Below are 16930 nucleotides of genomic sequence, written 5' to 3' on the forward strand. Positions count from 1 at the left end.
TGGAATAAAGGTGAGTATTTACCCTATTTTGGGGAGGGCACTTAAATAGTGTTTGCAACACCACAGTGTCAGGAATACACTTTGCATTCCTGACCCTATAGTGTTCCTTTAACATTTTTCTACTTATTTCCCAAAAATATAATTTTATTTATTTATACACACACATATACAGCACATGGCTATTGTGCTTGCATTTTTGCGATTCAAATTATGCATACTTATGTATGCAAGTAGGATTTTATTAAAGACACGGAGGCTCCTATTATGCATAACTCTTTCTTTATTTCCTCAGCAGCAAAGATAGAGGAATATGAATATTGTAAAAAATGAAGAAAAAACAGTATAGATACACAGGCAACCAATCACATAACAGAGGAAGTGAGTATATAAGGCCTGTGTTTCCCACAATCCCCCTCTTTCTTTGCTGCTTCCTCAGATCAGCTAAGTATTTTACCTTGCTCTACATGTTCTCAGCAATTATTGATTTTATTGAATTTTATTGCTGTTTGCACTTTGCTCGTTTGTTTGTGTATTTAACATTTTCTCTCCTGGTGTGCCTAGTGGGTTTCCCATCCCTCTATTACTATTTTTCTCCGCGGAGGGGATTTTCCTCCTTACTTCCCCTGCGGTTGTTTTTTTCCCCGCTGGGTGCTCGCTCGCTATCTTTCCACGGGCGGCTGTTTGCCGCGGTCTGTTTGTTCCGACCGCGGCTGCATGTCTCTCGCCCTCTCTGCATACGTGCCGCGGGGATAGGGTGCACGCGCCCCTTCCCCCAGTAGGTCCGGACCGCGAGAGCTATCCGCCGGCCTCCTCGTGCGGCGGCCATTTTGGAGGCGGAGCTCACTCGCGGCCGACACCACTGCTTTTCTGCGGCTCGCGGTCTGCCTGCTGTCCGCCTCTGCCGTTCCCTGGGTCCCCTGGCACACCTAGCAGCATCTTTCTCTGTTCTCGTTGGGTTAATCAACCCTGTTTGCTCTACATACCTTTTCCAACGTCACCTGTGAGTAATTGTTACCATTATGGAAGACAAGGATGAAGGGCAAGTAGGCCCTACTGGCACCTTTTCTCAGGATGCTCCAGAGGGTAATATAGCTTCCCAAGAATTCCATGCCCTCTTGGACGCCACTATGGCTTCATCCTTGCAAAAGGCCTTTGCCTCTGCCATGGGAGCGGTGTCCACATCGTTTTCCCAATCTCTGCAGAGTATGCTTTTGCCCTCGTTGGCGGCTCCCTCCCCCCTGGGTGATGGGACCCCCCCGCCTGCCCCCGCCATGCCTGGGGCCCGTAAGGCAAGGGCTAAGGCTAAACACGTCAGCTCCCACTCCCCGATGCAGGCTATGCCTGCCATGATGGACTCGCTTGACGCGGTCACAGACAGCGCGCTTACCACGCGCAAAAGAGCCCCTGGCCGGGCTAAAAAGGCTAGATTATGGAAACGGGCTAGAGCCCTCAATGATATGTCGGATTCCGACAGGAGTGTCGAGAATGAGTCTGACGCTATGGAGTATGACTCCTATGATGAGGATGGCTCGGAAGAGGATTTGCCCCCTACGGGCGTAACCCCCTCGGGTTCCTCTACCGTTACTAAGGGCCTCGTTCAGGACCCCGCTGGGGATAGTAAAACGCTATTTGACCCTCAGGGTAACCCCCTGTTCGACCCCGATGACCTCCGCCATCCCCGGTCGGCTGAATGGGTTCCCCCAGAACACATAGCCCAGTATGTGGCCAGACGCATGCGTACCCCCCTGTCTAAGGAAGGTCGCAATAAGCTGCGGGCGGAATGCCCCAGGCCTTCCCTCCCGGGCTCGGCCTGCAAGACTCCCGATATTGACCCCCAAATTGCCCAGTTCCTGAATAAATCAGGCTGGAAATCCAAAAAGGGCCTAGACTACTCCCTTAAGGGCTGTCAGGACAAGATCTTGGATACCCTGGGCCCACTTACAAAGCTCTACGAGCTGCTGGACGCCACTAGAACTGGCGATTCGGTTTTAGACATGGATGTAGCCATCGGTTGGGTACAAAGGGCTATATGCCTAGTGGGGAACGCTAGTACCGCCATGTCCTCTGAGAGGCGCAAGGCAATTCTCCTCAAAATTGACCCGAAATTGGCTGCCATGACGGTAGCGGAGCCGGGCCCTTCCGAAGAGGGGGCCCTGTTCGGTAATTCTTTCGTTAAGGACCTGGGGTCCTACGTTAAAACCTTTACGGCCATAGACAAGGCTCAGGCGAACATGAAGCGCATGTTCGCGCCCAAGGTTTTTGGAGGGGCCGGGCGTAGCAGGAACCGTCCACCCGGCCGTGGTTACCGAGGCTCATTCCGTACCTCCAGAGGTTCCTTTTTCCCGTCCCGGGGATTTCAGGACTCGAAAACGCCTCCTTTCTTCCCGGCCAGAGGGAGATCTTGGGGCTCCAGATACCCCCGCGGTGCCGCTTCGGGCAGACGCCCTTATGGTGAGTACCCTTTCTTCCCCTGTCGCTCACGGGCGGGTAGCGGGGAGGCTGGCTCTGTTCCACCAAGAGTGGACATGTATTACTTCGGACGCTTGGGTCCTACAATGTGTGAAAGGTTATCACCTGGACTTTGTCTCTCTACCTGTACAATCTTATGTCCCCAGGGAACTGTCTCTTCCCCCAGATCAGGACAGGATGATCTCCGCGGAGGTCGAGGAGATGTTGTCCAAAGGCGCCATAGAAGAATTGCCGTTCGCCGCCCCGGGCTTTACGAGCAATCTCTTCCTGGTACCGAAAAAAGGGGGCGGAGTTCGTCCAGTGATAAACCTCCGCCCTCTCAACGCGTTCCTCCGCTACCAACATTTTCAGATGGAAGGTATCCACTGCCTCAGGGACCTCCTTCGACAGTCAGACTGGCTGGCCAAGTTGGACCTGAAGGACGCATATTTCACGGTCCCGATAGCGGTGGACTACAGAGACTACTTACACTTCACCTGGCACGGAAGGCGGTGGCGCTTTACCTGCCTACCGTTTGGCCTCTCCTCGGCTCCTTGGTGTTTCACCAAGATCATGAAGCCTGTAATGGAGTTCCTCCGCACCCGTGGAGTGCGGTTGATCATTTACCTGGACGACATTCTAATCATGTCCCAGTCCAGAGACCATCTCCTGGTACATCTGAGGTGGACGATTGATCTGCTTCAGAACCTGGGTTTCATGGTCAACTGGGACAAATCAGTCCTGGAACCCGCTCAGTCGATGGAATTTTTGGGTTTCAAGGTGGACTCCGTCCGCCAGTTTCTATACCTACCGGACTCGAAAGTGAAGGCAATTCGGAAGGAGTTGCGACGGGCTCTTCGTGTATCAGACCTGTCCATCAGGCATTTGGCACGGATTATTGGCCTCCTTGCGGCCTCCATACAAGCAATATTCCCGGGCCCGCTACATTATCGTGCCCTCCAGAGGCTCAAAGGTTCACACCTCCGGTCGGGTCATTCCTACGAATCTCGGGTACAGCTGGACGAGGAATCCAGGGACGAGCTGGCGTGGTGGCTGGCACACATGGAAGCATGGAACGGAAGGGCCATCTTCGGTTCTGTCCCGGACGTGGTGATCGAATCGGATGCCAGCTTACACGGCTGGGGTGCTGTCAGGGTACCTGAGGCCTCTACCTCTAAGGGAGGTAGAGACTTGGTGGTTTATCCGTCCAGGCGAGCTGTTTCCTCCGTTCCTCGCGGTTCATCCAGTCACTTAAACACCGGCCGCGAGGAATCCACGTCCTTTTCTAGCAGGACGCTCAATACGTGACGTCATGACGCTATCACGAGCGACCTGTCACTCAAGTCTCCGATATCCAATCGGTACTTGTCAGAGGCGTGATTACCATCCAGAGCCAGGGTATTTAAGCTTACTTCTCACTTCAGCTCATTGCCCTGTCGTGGTTCTAGCTTGTCTAGTCACTCAGCGCTCTGGTATTCTTGTTTGCTCTATTGGTTTTGACTCGGCTCGTTGTACTACCCTGCTTCTCTGTTATCCCTTGACCCGGCTTGTCTCTCGCTTATCTGTCTTCTCGTTCCCTCGACCTCGGCTTGTCTCTGACTATTCTCTATTACTCTCGGTACGTTAGTCCGGCCATTCTAAGGCCCGGTATACGTACCTTTCCTCTCTTTGTACTCTGCGTGTTGGATCCCTGTCCCGATCCTGACATTACGACAGGGCCAATGGATCCTGCAGGTACAAACAGTCAGCTTGGTTCTTCGGATCCCAGGTTTGACGCCATGGAGCATAGGATGGATCAGATGGCTTTGGCACTACAGGCACTTTTGTCCCGTGCTAGTAATCCACCTGAGGAGACACGTACTCCTTCTATTTCTCCTGCAGTCTCAGGTCTAGAGGTAGCCACTGTAGGTGCTTCTTCCCGTATTACCCCACCAGTACGTTATGGCGGGTCACCGGAGAAGTGTCGTGGCTTTCTAAACCAGATTAGCATCCATTTCGAATTACAACCCCGCTCTTATCCTACTGATAGAGCGAAGGTTGGATTTATTATCACTCTACTCATTGAAAAAGCTTTGAGATGGGCCAATCCTTTATGGGAGAATGATAACCCACTAGTCTATAATTATAATGCCTTTGTAGCTGCGTTTAGAAGAACTTTTGACCCCCCTGGTAGGAAGGTCAATGCAGCTAGATTACTGTTGCGCCTTAGACAAGACAATCGAACACTTGTGGATTATGCACTAGAGTTCAGGTCCTTGGCGGCAGAAGTTAAGTGGAACGAACAGGCTTATATAGATGTGTTTCTGAATGGGTTATCAGATGTAATTCTTGACGAGGTCGCTACTAGAGAACTCCCTGAAAATTTGGAGGATTTAATTTCTTTTATATCTCGTATTGATGAACGCTTAAGAGAGAGGCTGAACACTCGAGATAGGACCCGTAGACCCTCCTTTAAACTAGCGCCTACCTTTCAAATTTCTGAGTTCGAGGACTTACGTATTCCTGAACCTATGCAGATAGGCAGTACTCATCTCACAGAGAGTGAGAGACAGTACAGGAGAAGGGAGGGCTTATGTATGTATTGTGGAGTCAGGGGTCATTTACGCCTAAACTGTCCCAATCGTTCGGGAAACGCTCGCACCTAAGTTCCTCTAGAGGACAGGCCTTGGGTGTTTCTACTTTGTCCTCTATTCACAACTACAAAGAGCTCAGGCTTCTGTTACCCGTTTCTTTAAAGTGGGAGAAGGGAGTAGTTAAGACTATGGCACTAATCGATTCTGGAGCTGCTGAGAGCTTTATAGATCAGGGTTTTGCTGCCAAGCATGCTATTCCATCCCAGTTAAAAGAGACACCACTGGCCGTTGAGGCCATCGATGGTAGACCGTTACTTGAGCCTGTTATTTTCCATGAGACCATACCGATTAACTTAACTGTTGGCATCCTACATAGAGAACACATATCCTTACTGCTCATTTCTTCTCCGTCTATTCCCATAGTGCTGGGGTACTCCTGGTTGAGGAGACATAACCCTATTATTAATTGGGAGTCAGGGGAGATAGTTTCGTGGGGACAGAATTGTCAAGAGAAATGCTTGCGGAAAGTCTCACCTCTCGGCTTAACCAATACAGCGGCTAACTCTGATAATCCTACAGAGACACAAATTCCGTCTCAGTATCTAGATTTAAAGGCTGTATTTGACAAAAAGAAAGCCGATACCTTACCCCCACACAGGTCCTTTGATTGCAAAATTAATCTACTCCCTGGTACCATGCCGCCCAGAGGTCATGTATACCCGTTATCTACGAAAGAGAACTCAGTTCTAGAGGAGTATATTCACGAAAATTTAGACAAGGGATTCATTAGAAGGTCCTCCTCCCCTGCCGGGGCTGGATTTTTTTTTGTTAAAAAGAAGGATGGTTCTCTGAGGCCTTGTATTGATTATCGAGGCCTAAATAAGATAACCATTAAAAATGCCTATCCAATCCCCTTGATTACCGAACTCTTCGATCGTTTGAAGGGCTCTACAATTTTCACCAAGTTAGACCTCAGAGGGGCATATAACTTGGTGAGAATCCAGCAGGGACATGAGTGGATGACGGCATTCAATACTCGATATGGTCACTATGAATATACTGTTATGCCTTTTGGGTTATGCAATGCACCAGCTGTATTCCAGGATCTGATAAATGAGGTTCTTAGGGAATTTCAGCAAGATTGCGTCATTGTATACCTAGATGATATACTCATTCATTCTAGTGACATTGAGATTCATCACAAGCAAGTCAGGAGGGTTTTGCACAAGCTTCTTCAGCATGGCTTGTACTGCAAGTTGGAGAAATGTAGCTTTGATCAAACCCAGGTAACCTTTCTCGGCTATGTGATCTCTGGGGAGGGATTTAAGATGGACCCGGATAAGCTCCAATCCATTCTAGAGTGGCCTTTACCCAAAGGTCTTAAAGCCGTACAGAGATTTATTGGTTTTTCTAATTATTATAGGCGCTTTATTAAGGGCTATTCTTCCATTATCGCACCTATCACTAACATGACCAAACAGGGGGCTGATACTAAGAATTGGACTACTGAAGCTCTCCTGGCGTTCAAAACTCTCAAGGAGCTTTTCGCTTCCGCTCCAATTTTAGTTCACCCCGACACTTCTCTGCCTTTTTTACTTGAGGTAGACGCATCAGAGACTGGTTTAGGTGCTGTCCTATCTCAAAGGTTGGGTGTTGATAAACCATTACATCCATGTGGATTTTTCTCTAAAAAATTGACCGGTACTGAGAGCAGGTATGACATTGGTGACAGAGAATTACTAGCGGTTATCAAGGCTTTGAAAGAGTGGAGACATTTATTGGAAGGTACTTTACATCCTGTTACCATTCTGACAGACCACAAAAACTTGTCTTATATCGGAGAGGCCAAACGTCTGTCCTCCAGGCAGGCTCGTTGGTCGTTGTTTCTTACCCATTTCAATTACGTTCTGACTTACAGACCTGGGTCAAAGAATTCTAAAGCCGATGCGCTATCTCGCCAATATGAGCCCTCTGCCTCAGTTGAACCACTGTTGTCCTCCATTGTACCCAAATGCAATATTATTGCTAATACCAGTCTCAAAATTCATTCTCCGCTACTTGACCAGATCTTGAAGTCACAACATCTAGCTCCTGGAAACACTCCTGAGGGAAGAAACTTTGTTCCTCCTGAACTTCAACTGGAGCTCCTACAATGCTTTCACGAAAGTAAAATAGCTGGTCATCCTGGTATTCGCAAGACATACTCTCTGATATCCAAGGATTTCTGGTGGCCTTCACTTCGAAAAGATATTGAGGAGTTCGTCGCAGCTTGTGAGACTTGTGCCAAGACTAAACTACTTCATGCGTCTCCATGTGGTCTGTTACACCCCTTGGACATTCCTGAGAAACCTTGGTCCTGTTTGTCCATAGACTTTATCGTTGATTTGCCTGCTTCCAAGAGACAGACTGTTATTCTCACGGTGGTGGATAGATTTACTAAGATGGCCCATTTCGTGCCATTACCTAAACTTCCGACTTCTCCTGAATTGGCGGAGATTTTTGCGAGAGAGGTTTTTCGCCTACATGGGATTCCTTCAGAGATTGTTTCTGATAGAGGTTCTCAATTTGTCTCACGTTTCTGGAGATCCTTTTGTTCTCAAATGGGCATCAAATTGAACTTCTCCTCTGCCTATCACCCTCAGTCTAACGGAGCTGCTGAACGTACTAATCAAAAGATCGAACAGTATCTACGTTGCTTTGTTTCCGAACACCAGGACGATTGGGTCGGTCTGATTCCTTGGGCGGAGTTCGCACACAATAACCTTGTTTGCGATTCAACTCGCTCTAGCCCTTTCTTCATGAACTATGGCTTTCATCCTTCGATTTTTCCTTCGGTTTCCTCTTCTCAGGGGATACCGTCGGTTGATGATCATGTCGCCAACCTGAAGAGATTATGGGATCAGACTCGGCAAATTCTATTACATAGTTCCTCGCTGTTCAAGAAACACGCTGACAAGCATAGAAGAGCGGCTCCTGTTTTTGTTCCTGGGGATAGGGTGTGGTTGAGTACCAAGAATATTCGCCTAAAAGTTCCATCTATGAAATTTGCTCCTCGTTACATAGGTCCTTACAGGGTTCTCACTCGTATCAATCCGGTTGCGTATCGCCTTGCTCTGCCACCTGCCTTACGCATTCTTAACTCCTTTCATGTCTCCTTGTTGAAACCTCTTATTTGCAACAAATTCTCCTCTAAGGCCTCCTCACCTCGTCCTGTTCAGGTGGAGGGTCGGGAGGAGTACGAGGTCAGCTCCATCATTGACTCCAGAATTTCAAGGGGAAAATTGCAATATCTGGTCAACTGGAGGGGATATGGTCCTGAGGAGAGGAGTTGGGTACCTCAGGAGGACGTTCATGCTTCTCGCCTTCGCAGAGCATTTCACCTTCGCTTCCCATCTCGCCCCGGTTCATTCCGCCCGGTGGGCGTATCTGAGAGGGGGGGTACTGTCAGGGTACCTGAGGCCTCTACCTCTAAGGGAGGTAGAGACTTGGTGGTTTATCCGTCCAGGCGAGCTGTTTCCTCCGTTCCTCGCGGTTCATCCAGTCACTTAAACACCGGCCGCGAGGAATCCACGTCCTTTTCTAGCAGGACGCTCAATACGTGACGTCATGACGCTATCACGAGCGACCTGTCACTCAAGTCTCCGATATCCAATCGGTACTTGTCAGAGGCGTGATTACCATCCAGAGCCAGGGTATTTAAGCTTACTTCTCACTTCAGCTCATTGCCCTGTCGTGGTTCTAGCTTGTCTAGTCACTCAGCGCTCTGGTATTCTTGTTTGCTCTATTGGTTTTGACTCGGCTCGTTGTACTACCCTGCTTCTCTGTTATCCCTTGACCCGGCTTGTCTCTCGCTTATCTGTCTTCTCGTTCCCTCGACCTCGGCTTGTCTCTGACTATTCTCTATTACTCTCGGTACGTTAGTCCGGCCATTCTAAGGCCCGGTATACGTACCTTTCCTCTCTTTGTACTCTGCGTGTTGGATCCCTGTCCCGATCCTGACAGGTGCTCGCTGTGGCAGCGTTTCCACCGGAGGCAGATGGTCCGAGATAGAGAGATCCCTGCACATCAATTGCCTGGAACTCTTAGCAGGGGCATTCGCGATTCGCAGTCTTACCCCAAGACGAGCGAACTGCTGCGTTCTCCTCAAGATGGACAACGTTTCGGCAGTACGCTATATAAACCATCTCGGGGGCACCAAATCCAGGATGTTAGCCCTGTTGGCAAAGGATTTTTGGCATTTTTGCCTTTCCAACAATGTCTCAGTGACAGCGGAACACATTCCGGGTCTAGACAATTCGGATGCGGATTGGAACTCCAGACATTTGAGAGACTCGGGAGACTGGCACTTGCACGTTTCGGTATTCCAAAGCTTAGACAAGCTGTGGGGACGGTTCAGGATGGACTTGTTCGCGTCCCGTCTGAACACTCAACTACCGGAGTTTTACAGCTGGAGGCCGGACCCGGCGGCTGTGGCGACAGACGCATTTCTCCAAGACTGGCCATCGGGATGCCTGTATGCGTTTCCACCGTTCAACATGATTGCCCGAACGATCTCGAAGTTGGCTCGCCACGATTGTTGCCTGGCATTGGTCACTCCTCTGTGGAGATCACGGCCTTGGTTCCCACGCCTGTTGGAGTTGTCGATAGACTACCCCCGTTTGATTCCGAGCTTCCCGGATCTGCTTCTGGATCCGGACGGGAACTCGCACGGTCTGGTGCTCCTGCAGCAACTACCTCTGGTAGCGTGGCTCCTTTCAGGGGAACCTGGACTGTCCCGGACGTTCCGAGGTCAACTCTCCTGCTCCTCGATAACGCCTGGGCTCCCGGTACAAGATCAGCCTACCGGGCTTCATGGAAATCATGGTCTAATTGGTGCATGGAACGGGCAATGGATCCCGTATCTGCCCCTCTCCATCTGATCCTGGAGTTCCTCACGTTGTTATTTGATGCGGGCAAGGCATACCGCACGATCAACCTTTTCCGCTCGGCGATTTCGGCCGGCCATAGTGGCCTGGATGGTTCGCCTGTCGGCAGGCATCCCTTTGTATGTCGTCTCCTCAAGGGTATCCGCCTCGCTCGCCCTCCTAGAGCCCGTTTCTCGGTCTTCTGGGACGTCAACATCATGTTACAGTTCCTCTCTTCATGGTACCCTAATCATGAACTGAGCCTCAAACAATTGTCCTCAAAACTAGTGATGCTTCTCTGTTTAGTATCGTGTAAAAGAGTGTCTGATGTTAGAGCCCTGGATTGGGACGCTATTGCTTTTACCCCAGAAGGTGTCGCTTTCAACATATCCAGAAGGACAAAATCGGCATCCAAATCGTTCGTGTACCCTAGGTTCCCAGAGTGTCCGGCTCTTTGCCCGGTTGACTGCCTGAAGGCCTATCTGGATGCTACCCAATCTATCCGCTCCTTGGACCTACATCCTTTATTCGTGTCTTTTAAAGCGCCTCATCGACCTGTGTCAACTCCGACCCTGGCGCGTTGGGTGCGCTGGCTTTTGTCTTCAGCGGGTATTGACACTTCGGTTTTTACGCCTCACTCCGTTCGAGGTGCCATGGCCTCAAAGGCGTCCGCGGTCGGCTGTCGACTGGAGGACATCATGCGTGCAGCGGACTGGTCTAGGGAATCGACCTTCCGCAACTTCTATTTCAGACCTATTGAACATATCGCATCTCAAGTGATACCACAGCTTTAAACTTGCATAATAGGAGCCTCCGTGTCTTTAATAAAATTCCCAGATTTTACTATTAACATGACGTAAAGTCATGATTTTATTAAAGACACGGAGGCGAGTATTATTCCCTCCCACCCTCCCGAGGTGAGTTTTTGGGATGAGATGCTATTGGATTCTTTGGGTAAGTTCAATTCGGTCTGTCTTTTGTTGTGATTTACGCATGTCATTTATATGTTATATTAATGATTTTCATTATGTTTTTCAGATCCCAGTTTTCTATGATTGGAGATATCGACATTGTGTTTTGATTCAAGTTTTCTCTCATTGATTTGCCTACAGTTTGTTTTGGTAAGTCTACAGTTTGGAGTTTGGATATTACCATATTTCTCTCTCTCTTTTAGCTTGATGTTATCGGTTGGTTGCCATTTACTGTTCTGGACAAGTTGGATTTCGTTCTTCTTACCTGATCTTCGGTTTTCGCAAGAAAGAGGGGGATTGTGGGAAACACAGGCCTTATATACTCACTTCCTCTGTTATGTGATTGGTTGCCTGTGTATCTATACTGTTTTTTCTTCATTTTTTACAATATTCATATTCCTCTATCTTTGCTGCTGAGGAAATAAAGAAAGAGTTATGCATAATACTCGCCTCCGTGTCTTTAATAAAATCATGACTACACGTCATGTTAATAGTAAAATCTGGGAATTGTGACCACATTAAATCAAGCCCTTTTTCTATAATCAGCTATGTTTATTATTCCAAAACAGTTTCCTGTTGATATTTTGCTTGAATAAAATATTTATCGTATATAAAATGCAGAAGTTAGTTTGCCTAATTTTTAATTATTAAAAAGAAATTCACCTGCAAATTACACAATTAGGAGACATGTTTTAACATGAACAATTAATAGTAAAAGCAATGAATAAGAATTCAAAAGCACTGCTGATTGAGTATGGCAAGTCATTCTGCAGGCGTTTACCCGCAGAGAGAGAGAGAGAGACAGTACATTAAATGACCACAAAAGATTTCTGCCGACAGCCATCCTAACATAGATTTAACAAGTTGTTTTGCATCTGTCTGGGTTTTTCTGCATTAGTTGTTACAATGAGGGATAACGTGATAAGAAAATAAGAGTAATGGTGAAACTGTTCCTGCATTGTGTTCTTTCTGCCCGTTGTGTGTCATATAGATGCGTTACTGTAAGACGAGCGTAAAATTAAACTCTGGCAATTTTTATTTTTTTTTGTAGTTTTTATACTAGGAATTACAGAGACAATAACATTTTAAATTAATCTGGTTTCATTTGAAAGGTATACTGGAGGAATTAAAAATATAGAAGTGCAGACCTACATTTTACCTTGGCAGTCCTTGAAATAAATAAATAAAAATAAATAAAACACAATCAAATGGTCTGACTCGGAGAGTTCCATTTCCTAGGACTAGTTATTGGACTGTGATTTACAGTTAGCAGAACAGCCTGCATTATAAATAAATAATCTTGTTTATTGAAAAGAAAAAGGATGTGTGTTGGTGATAAATAAAACTTCACTTTTATTGTGCCAGTTCCATTAAAATAACTGGGGGGAAAATAATCATAAAATCACACTCCCAAGGTGTGATTAATGCCTTATCCAAGGACAACACTCAATTCATAATGAGAGCCCCTCAATGGGTTCAAACTATACCAGATAAGTAGGGTATTTGTTATATTTGGAACCCATTGAAAAGCTCTGGTTATGAGCCGAGTGTTGACATTATATAAGGAATTATTCACACCTTGGGAGGGTGATTTTAGGATTACTAGTTGTATCAGTTACCGTATTTATCGGCGTATAACACGCACCGGCGTATAACACGCACCTCATTTTTTAGAAAGAAATTCCAGGAAATTTCCCCCCCCCCATAGTATTCCCCCTCATCCTATAGTGTTCCCTCCCCTCCCATAGTATTCTCCCCCCCTCCCCTCCCCTCCCATAGTATTCTCCCCCCCTCCCCTCCCCTCCCATAGTATTCTCCCCCCCTCCCCTCCCCTCCCATAGTATTTTCCCCCCCCTCCCCTCCCATAGTATTCTCCCCACCTCCCATAGTATTTCCCCCCTCCCCTCCCATCCCATAGTGTACTTCCCCCCCCCCCCTCCCCTCCCCTCGTGTACTCCCCCCCCCTCCCGTCCCCTCGTGTACTTCCCCCCCCCTCCCCTCCCCTCGTGTACTTCCCCCCCCCCTCCCCTCCCCTCGTGTACTTCCCCCCCATCCCCTCCCATAGTGTACTTCCCCCCCCTCACCCCCTCCCATAGTGTACTTCCCCCCCCTCACCCCCTCCCATAGTGTACTTCCCCCCCTCACCCCCTCCCATAGTGTACTTCCCCCCCCTCACCCCCTCCCATAGTGTACTTCCCCCCCCTCACCCCCTCCCATAGTGTACTTCCCCCCCCCCCCTCCCCTCCCCTCCCCCTCCCCTCCCCTCCCCTCCCCTCCCCCGCCCCTCCCCTCCCCCTCCCCCTCCCATAATTACTTACCTGTCCTGAAGCGTGGGCCGGCTTCACAGCTTGCACCGCGGTACAGGAACTTTAATTTCATGTTCCGGTTTCTGGTGGGACTGAAAGGAAGTGTGCACACTATTGTGCACACTTCCTTTCAGTCCCGCCGGAAACCGGAACATGAAATTAAAGTTCCTGTACCGCGGTGCAAGCTGTGAAGCCGGCCCACGCTTCAGGACAGGTAAGTAATTATGGGGTATCGGCGTATAACACGCACCCACGATTTTCCCCCTATTTTCAGGGGGAAAAAATGCGTGTTATACGCCGATAAATACGGTATTTTAATGGAATTGATACAATGAAAGTGAAGTTTTCACCAACACACATGCATTTTCTTTTCAGTAATATTGTTTACTACTTGTGTTCAGTGTGTTAACGCTATAAATTCCTTTAAATAGCTCCATGTTTCAGTTTGAGTGCCCAAATAAATGGATAATATTAGAGTGATCCTCTCCATCATTGTTAAATGAAGAATAAGCAAAACAAAACTGATTTTTGATCCAGCTCGATCCCAGTCGTGGTATTGCGGATGCAGCACTTCTTCTGAGATCATGCTGATTGATGATTTTGGATAAATCCATTCCTTCTCATAGAGAAGCACTGTGGCCCTTCAATTATGGAACATCATCAATAAAAAGTGCTTCTAGAGGCCGTCTGAATAACTAACGCTAGAGGGTTTCTGACTGACAAATGTTGTACACAAACAGCAATGTTTACATTTGTCAAACTGCAGGGACGGAGTAGTGGTTCTGATGCACTGAGTTCCCCTTTTAAAGGGACACTATTACACCAGAAGTACCAATTCTCACACATATGTTATGGTAAAATGAGATATGTGTCCCAATATTGGTTCACAAACCTTTGTTTAGTGAACATACCTCAAAACATCTAAGCAGGAAAGTCACATACATTTAGAAGTGTATTTTAAATGGTGCAATATGGCTATTTATTAACGTTTTACTGGTCTTTTTTTGTTAATCAGTAAAAGCTTTAATGGCTGGTGTTTACCATAAACAGCACTCCCCAAAAGAACCTACGTTTTCAGGCAGTGATCAAAAACATCTGATTTTGACAACGTATCTACAAAATGTATACCTGCTACAAGTTATGCTAGAGAAAAAAAAGAATTACAAAGATATCAAGAGTATAGGCTAAAAACATGTTACAAAAGAATAGCAAACTGGAGTGTGTGGATATTTAATTTGTTTAAAAAAAAATTTAACGCCCAAAGTGTCAGAAATCTAAAACTATTCGGTGTGCACTATCAACAGCCAGGACAAGCTGTATTGGCTACACCTGATAATGCACAAGATCTTCCTCCTGGAGGGAAAAGCACTGCCTGTGATTCTATCCATACTCTGGTTCCATCCATACTCTGGTACCAAACATAGACTGGTGAAAAGCAACAATCAGCATGATCAAGCATCTGGCCCAAGTTGTATGACACTCTACGACCCTACACTTTGCATGTTTATAAACACACTCAGGGTTTTTCTTCTCTAAACCAGTAATTGTGGAACATTGGCAAAGTAATCGAAAAAACATTGGAGAACATTGGAGGACAATAAAGCAGAGCAGGAAAAAAGCCTAGTTAAATATTTTAGTGGATTTGTATTCGTACCAACAGAAAATTAATGTACACAAGTATTTTTAAAGACATAAAATATCAAGCAAACTGTTTTATGTGTGCAGCATCCCAGCACCTATACGTCAGCATTGACATCTACAGCTTCTTCAGAGCATCTACACTTCAATAAAAGTAATCAAATGCTAAACATAAAACAGTTATTTTCTTTGACTGATACCTTGTAGGAATGTTAACCCCAACTAATTACTATATACACATCTTTCCTTTAAAAAGAAATTGCTAGCATGCAGTATGCACAGTGTTCTTACCAAGAAATAAAACATCAATTGCATTCAGTAAGCAGGCAAGAATCCACAGGACTAAAACCTGGCTGTGTTGAGTGACTGAGCTTGCTTGGGTACATGGAGGCGATATTGGAAGTGAAGAAATCTAAAGGATGTAATACCTTGAAGCAGTCAAGTGTGATTAAGATATCTGGGTAAATCAGTTACAGACTTTAGACTGGAGTTACCGTCAAGAAACTACAAAACAGAATGTAACCAGTGTAAACCAGCAGCAAATCACCTCTTAACATATGTATTTAGAAGGTCACAAGTGAAGCTTGCTGCTTTGTAAACAAAGGTGTCACTAATGAGGTTAGTGCGACATGAAAAAAGGTTTAATTGCTCCGGGGCTCTTAAAGAGGTTGTTTAGTAACTTAGGACATAATTGGGTCCAGGTAACTTGCAAACAGCTTTAGCTTTTTTTCCATTACTTAACTTTAATTCCCAACATCAAGGTAAACAGTATGCATTTTTATTTATAGAATTTAAAACATGCTATATTGCTTCCATCTATATTGCTACGTTGGTTTGGTTTGGTAATTGTAAAGAATAAGTAACAAAAAACCCAAAACAAACATAAAAGACAATTAAACCTTGTGATGACTATTAATTTTTTTTAAATAGCAATATATAACTGGCATTTCTGTGTGTATAATATAAAATAGCTGAAGTAGCAGAAGAGGTAATAATAGGAAACTCTTAACATTCAGACTGGCTGGTATGGAGTTGAAATTGCTCTTCCAGGAAAAAGGAAAAAGTAAAAAAAAAAGTAAAGTAACTACTGGTTAATAAAAATATTTTTTGTGTAACCTGTTGAGCCAAGGATGGATGAAACTACAGAACTATGATCTAAATCAAGGTTTTATTAGAATAGTAATTCAGCAAGTAATTGATAACGTGTTAGCCAAAGAAATGTAATTGTTGAGCAGGCTGAGGATGACACTTTTATTGCGCATCTAAGTATATATTAATTGTGCACTCTTTCAAAAACACTCAGGTCTCTTCTTCAGTCATTTGGTTTGTTAAACGATTACCCTCGCTTGTTACATCATATGGCTTCAACAGATCAAAGCAATAATGTTAATTATCTATAGCCCCCTACCATGACATTCTTACACATTTTCTATCAATCACCTTAAATGCTTTAAATTTAAAGGTCCACTCAATCTGTCCTGCAGACTACCATATTGTAATGAGTTTTTGAACAGGCTCAACTATTAATGCACCCAGGAGATCTAATGGAACAACCTGCTTGGGAAATTCCATCTCTTCAGCACTGGTAGTGGAGGCACCCGGTGGACCACAGGTCATAAGTGAAACCTTTCAAATACACTTTGACTCCTTACACTGTAGTGGTTATGGTACCATGAATGCCCTTGCATCTCTGGCACCATATTCACTACAGTGAGTAGTTGTATTATTGTACAGTATCGCACATATGCTTCGGACAAGATAACTTTATTTGCTTGCAAGTTCCAGCTACACAGGGCCTCTAAAACTTTTATCAAAACTACTGATGTTCTGACACTACTCCACATCTTGGATAACAAAGAGACACTCATGTTTAATAATATAGTGATTTTTTTTTTTTTACATCTTCATTTTTTTATTGCCAAGGCTAATGACAGAGTGTAGAGGAACGAAAAAACATAGCGCGGCCTTCTCATCACACTGAATAGCATTATTACTAAGCACACAGACAGAGGTCTCCTACTAATTTGTCAGTCGTGGCCAACCTGATTGGAGGTTATTCAGGCACTGTACAGAGTGCCTGTTTAAAGTTG

The 16930-nt window shown here is 46.0% G+C and overlaps 1 protein-coding gene across 3 annotated transcripts in view; it reads right to left on the bottom strand.

Annotated features, from left to right (window-relative positions):
- The window catches only part of ENOX1 (ecto-NOX disulfide-thiol exchanger 1), a 597059-nt gene that overhangs the window by 302350 nt on the left and 277779 nt on the right, over positions 1-16930 (bottom strand). The window contains exon 1 of one of the 3 annotated variants that reach the window (XM_063425980.1): positions 15132-15205. The exons of the other annotated variants lie outside the window; for them this stretch is intronic. The gene's annotated coding sequence lies outside the window, so the exon portion shown is untranslated. Of the gene's footprint in view, positions 1-15131; positions 15206-16930 lie in introns of those variants that run through there. 3 annotated transcript variants of the gene reach the window in all.

The sequence above is a fragment of the Pelobates fuscus genome, chromosome 1, assembly GCF_036172605.1.
Source record: "Pelobates fuscus isolate aPelFus1 chromosome 1, aPelFus1.pri, whole genome shotgun sequence".
NCBI classification, from domain to species: Eukaryota; Metazoa; Chordata; class Amphibia; order Anura; family Pelobatidae; genus Pelobates; species Pelobates fuscus.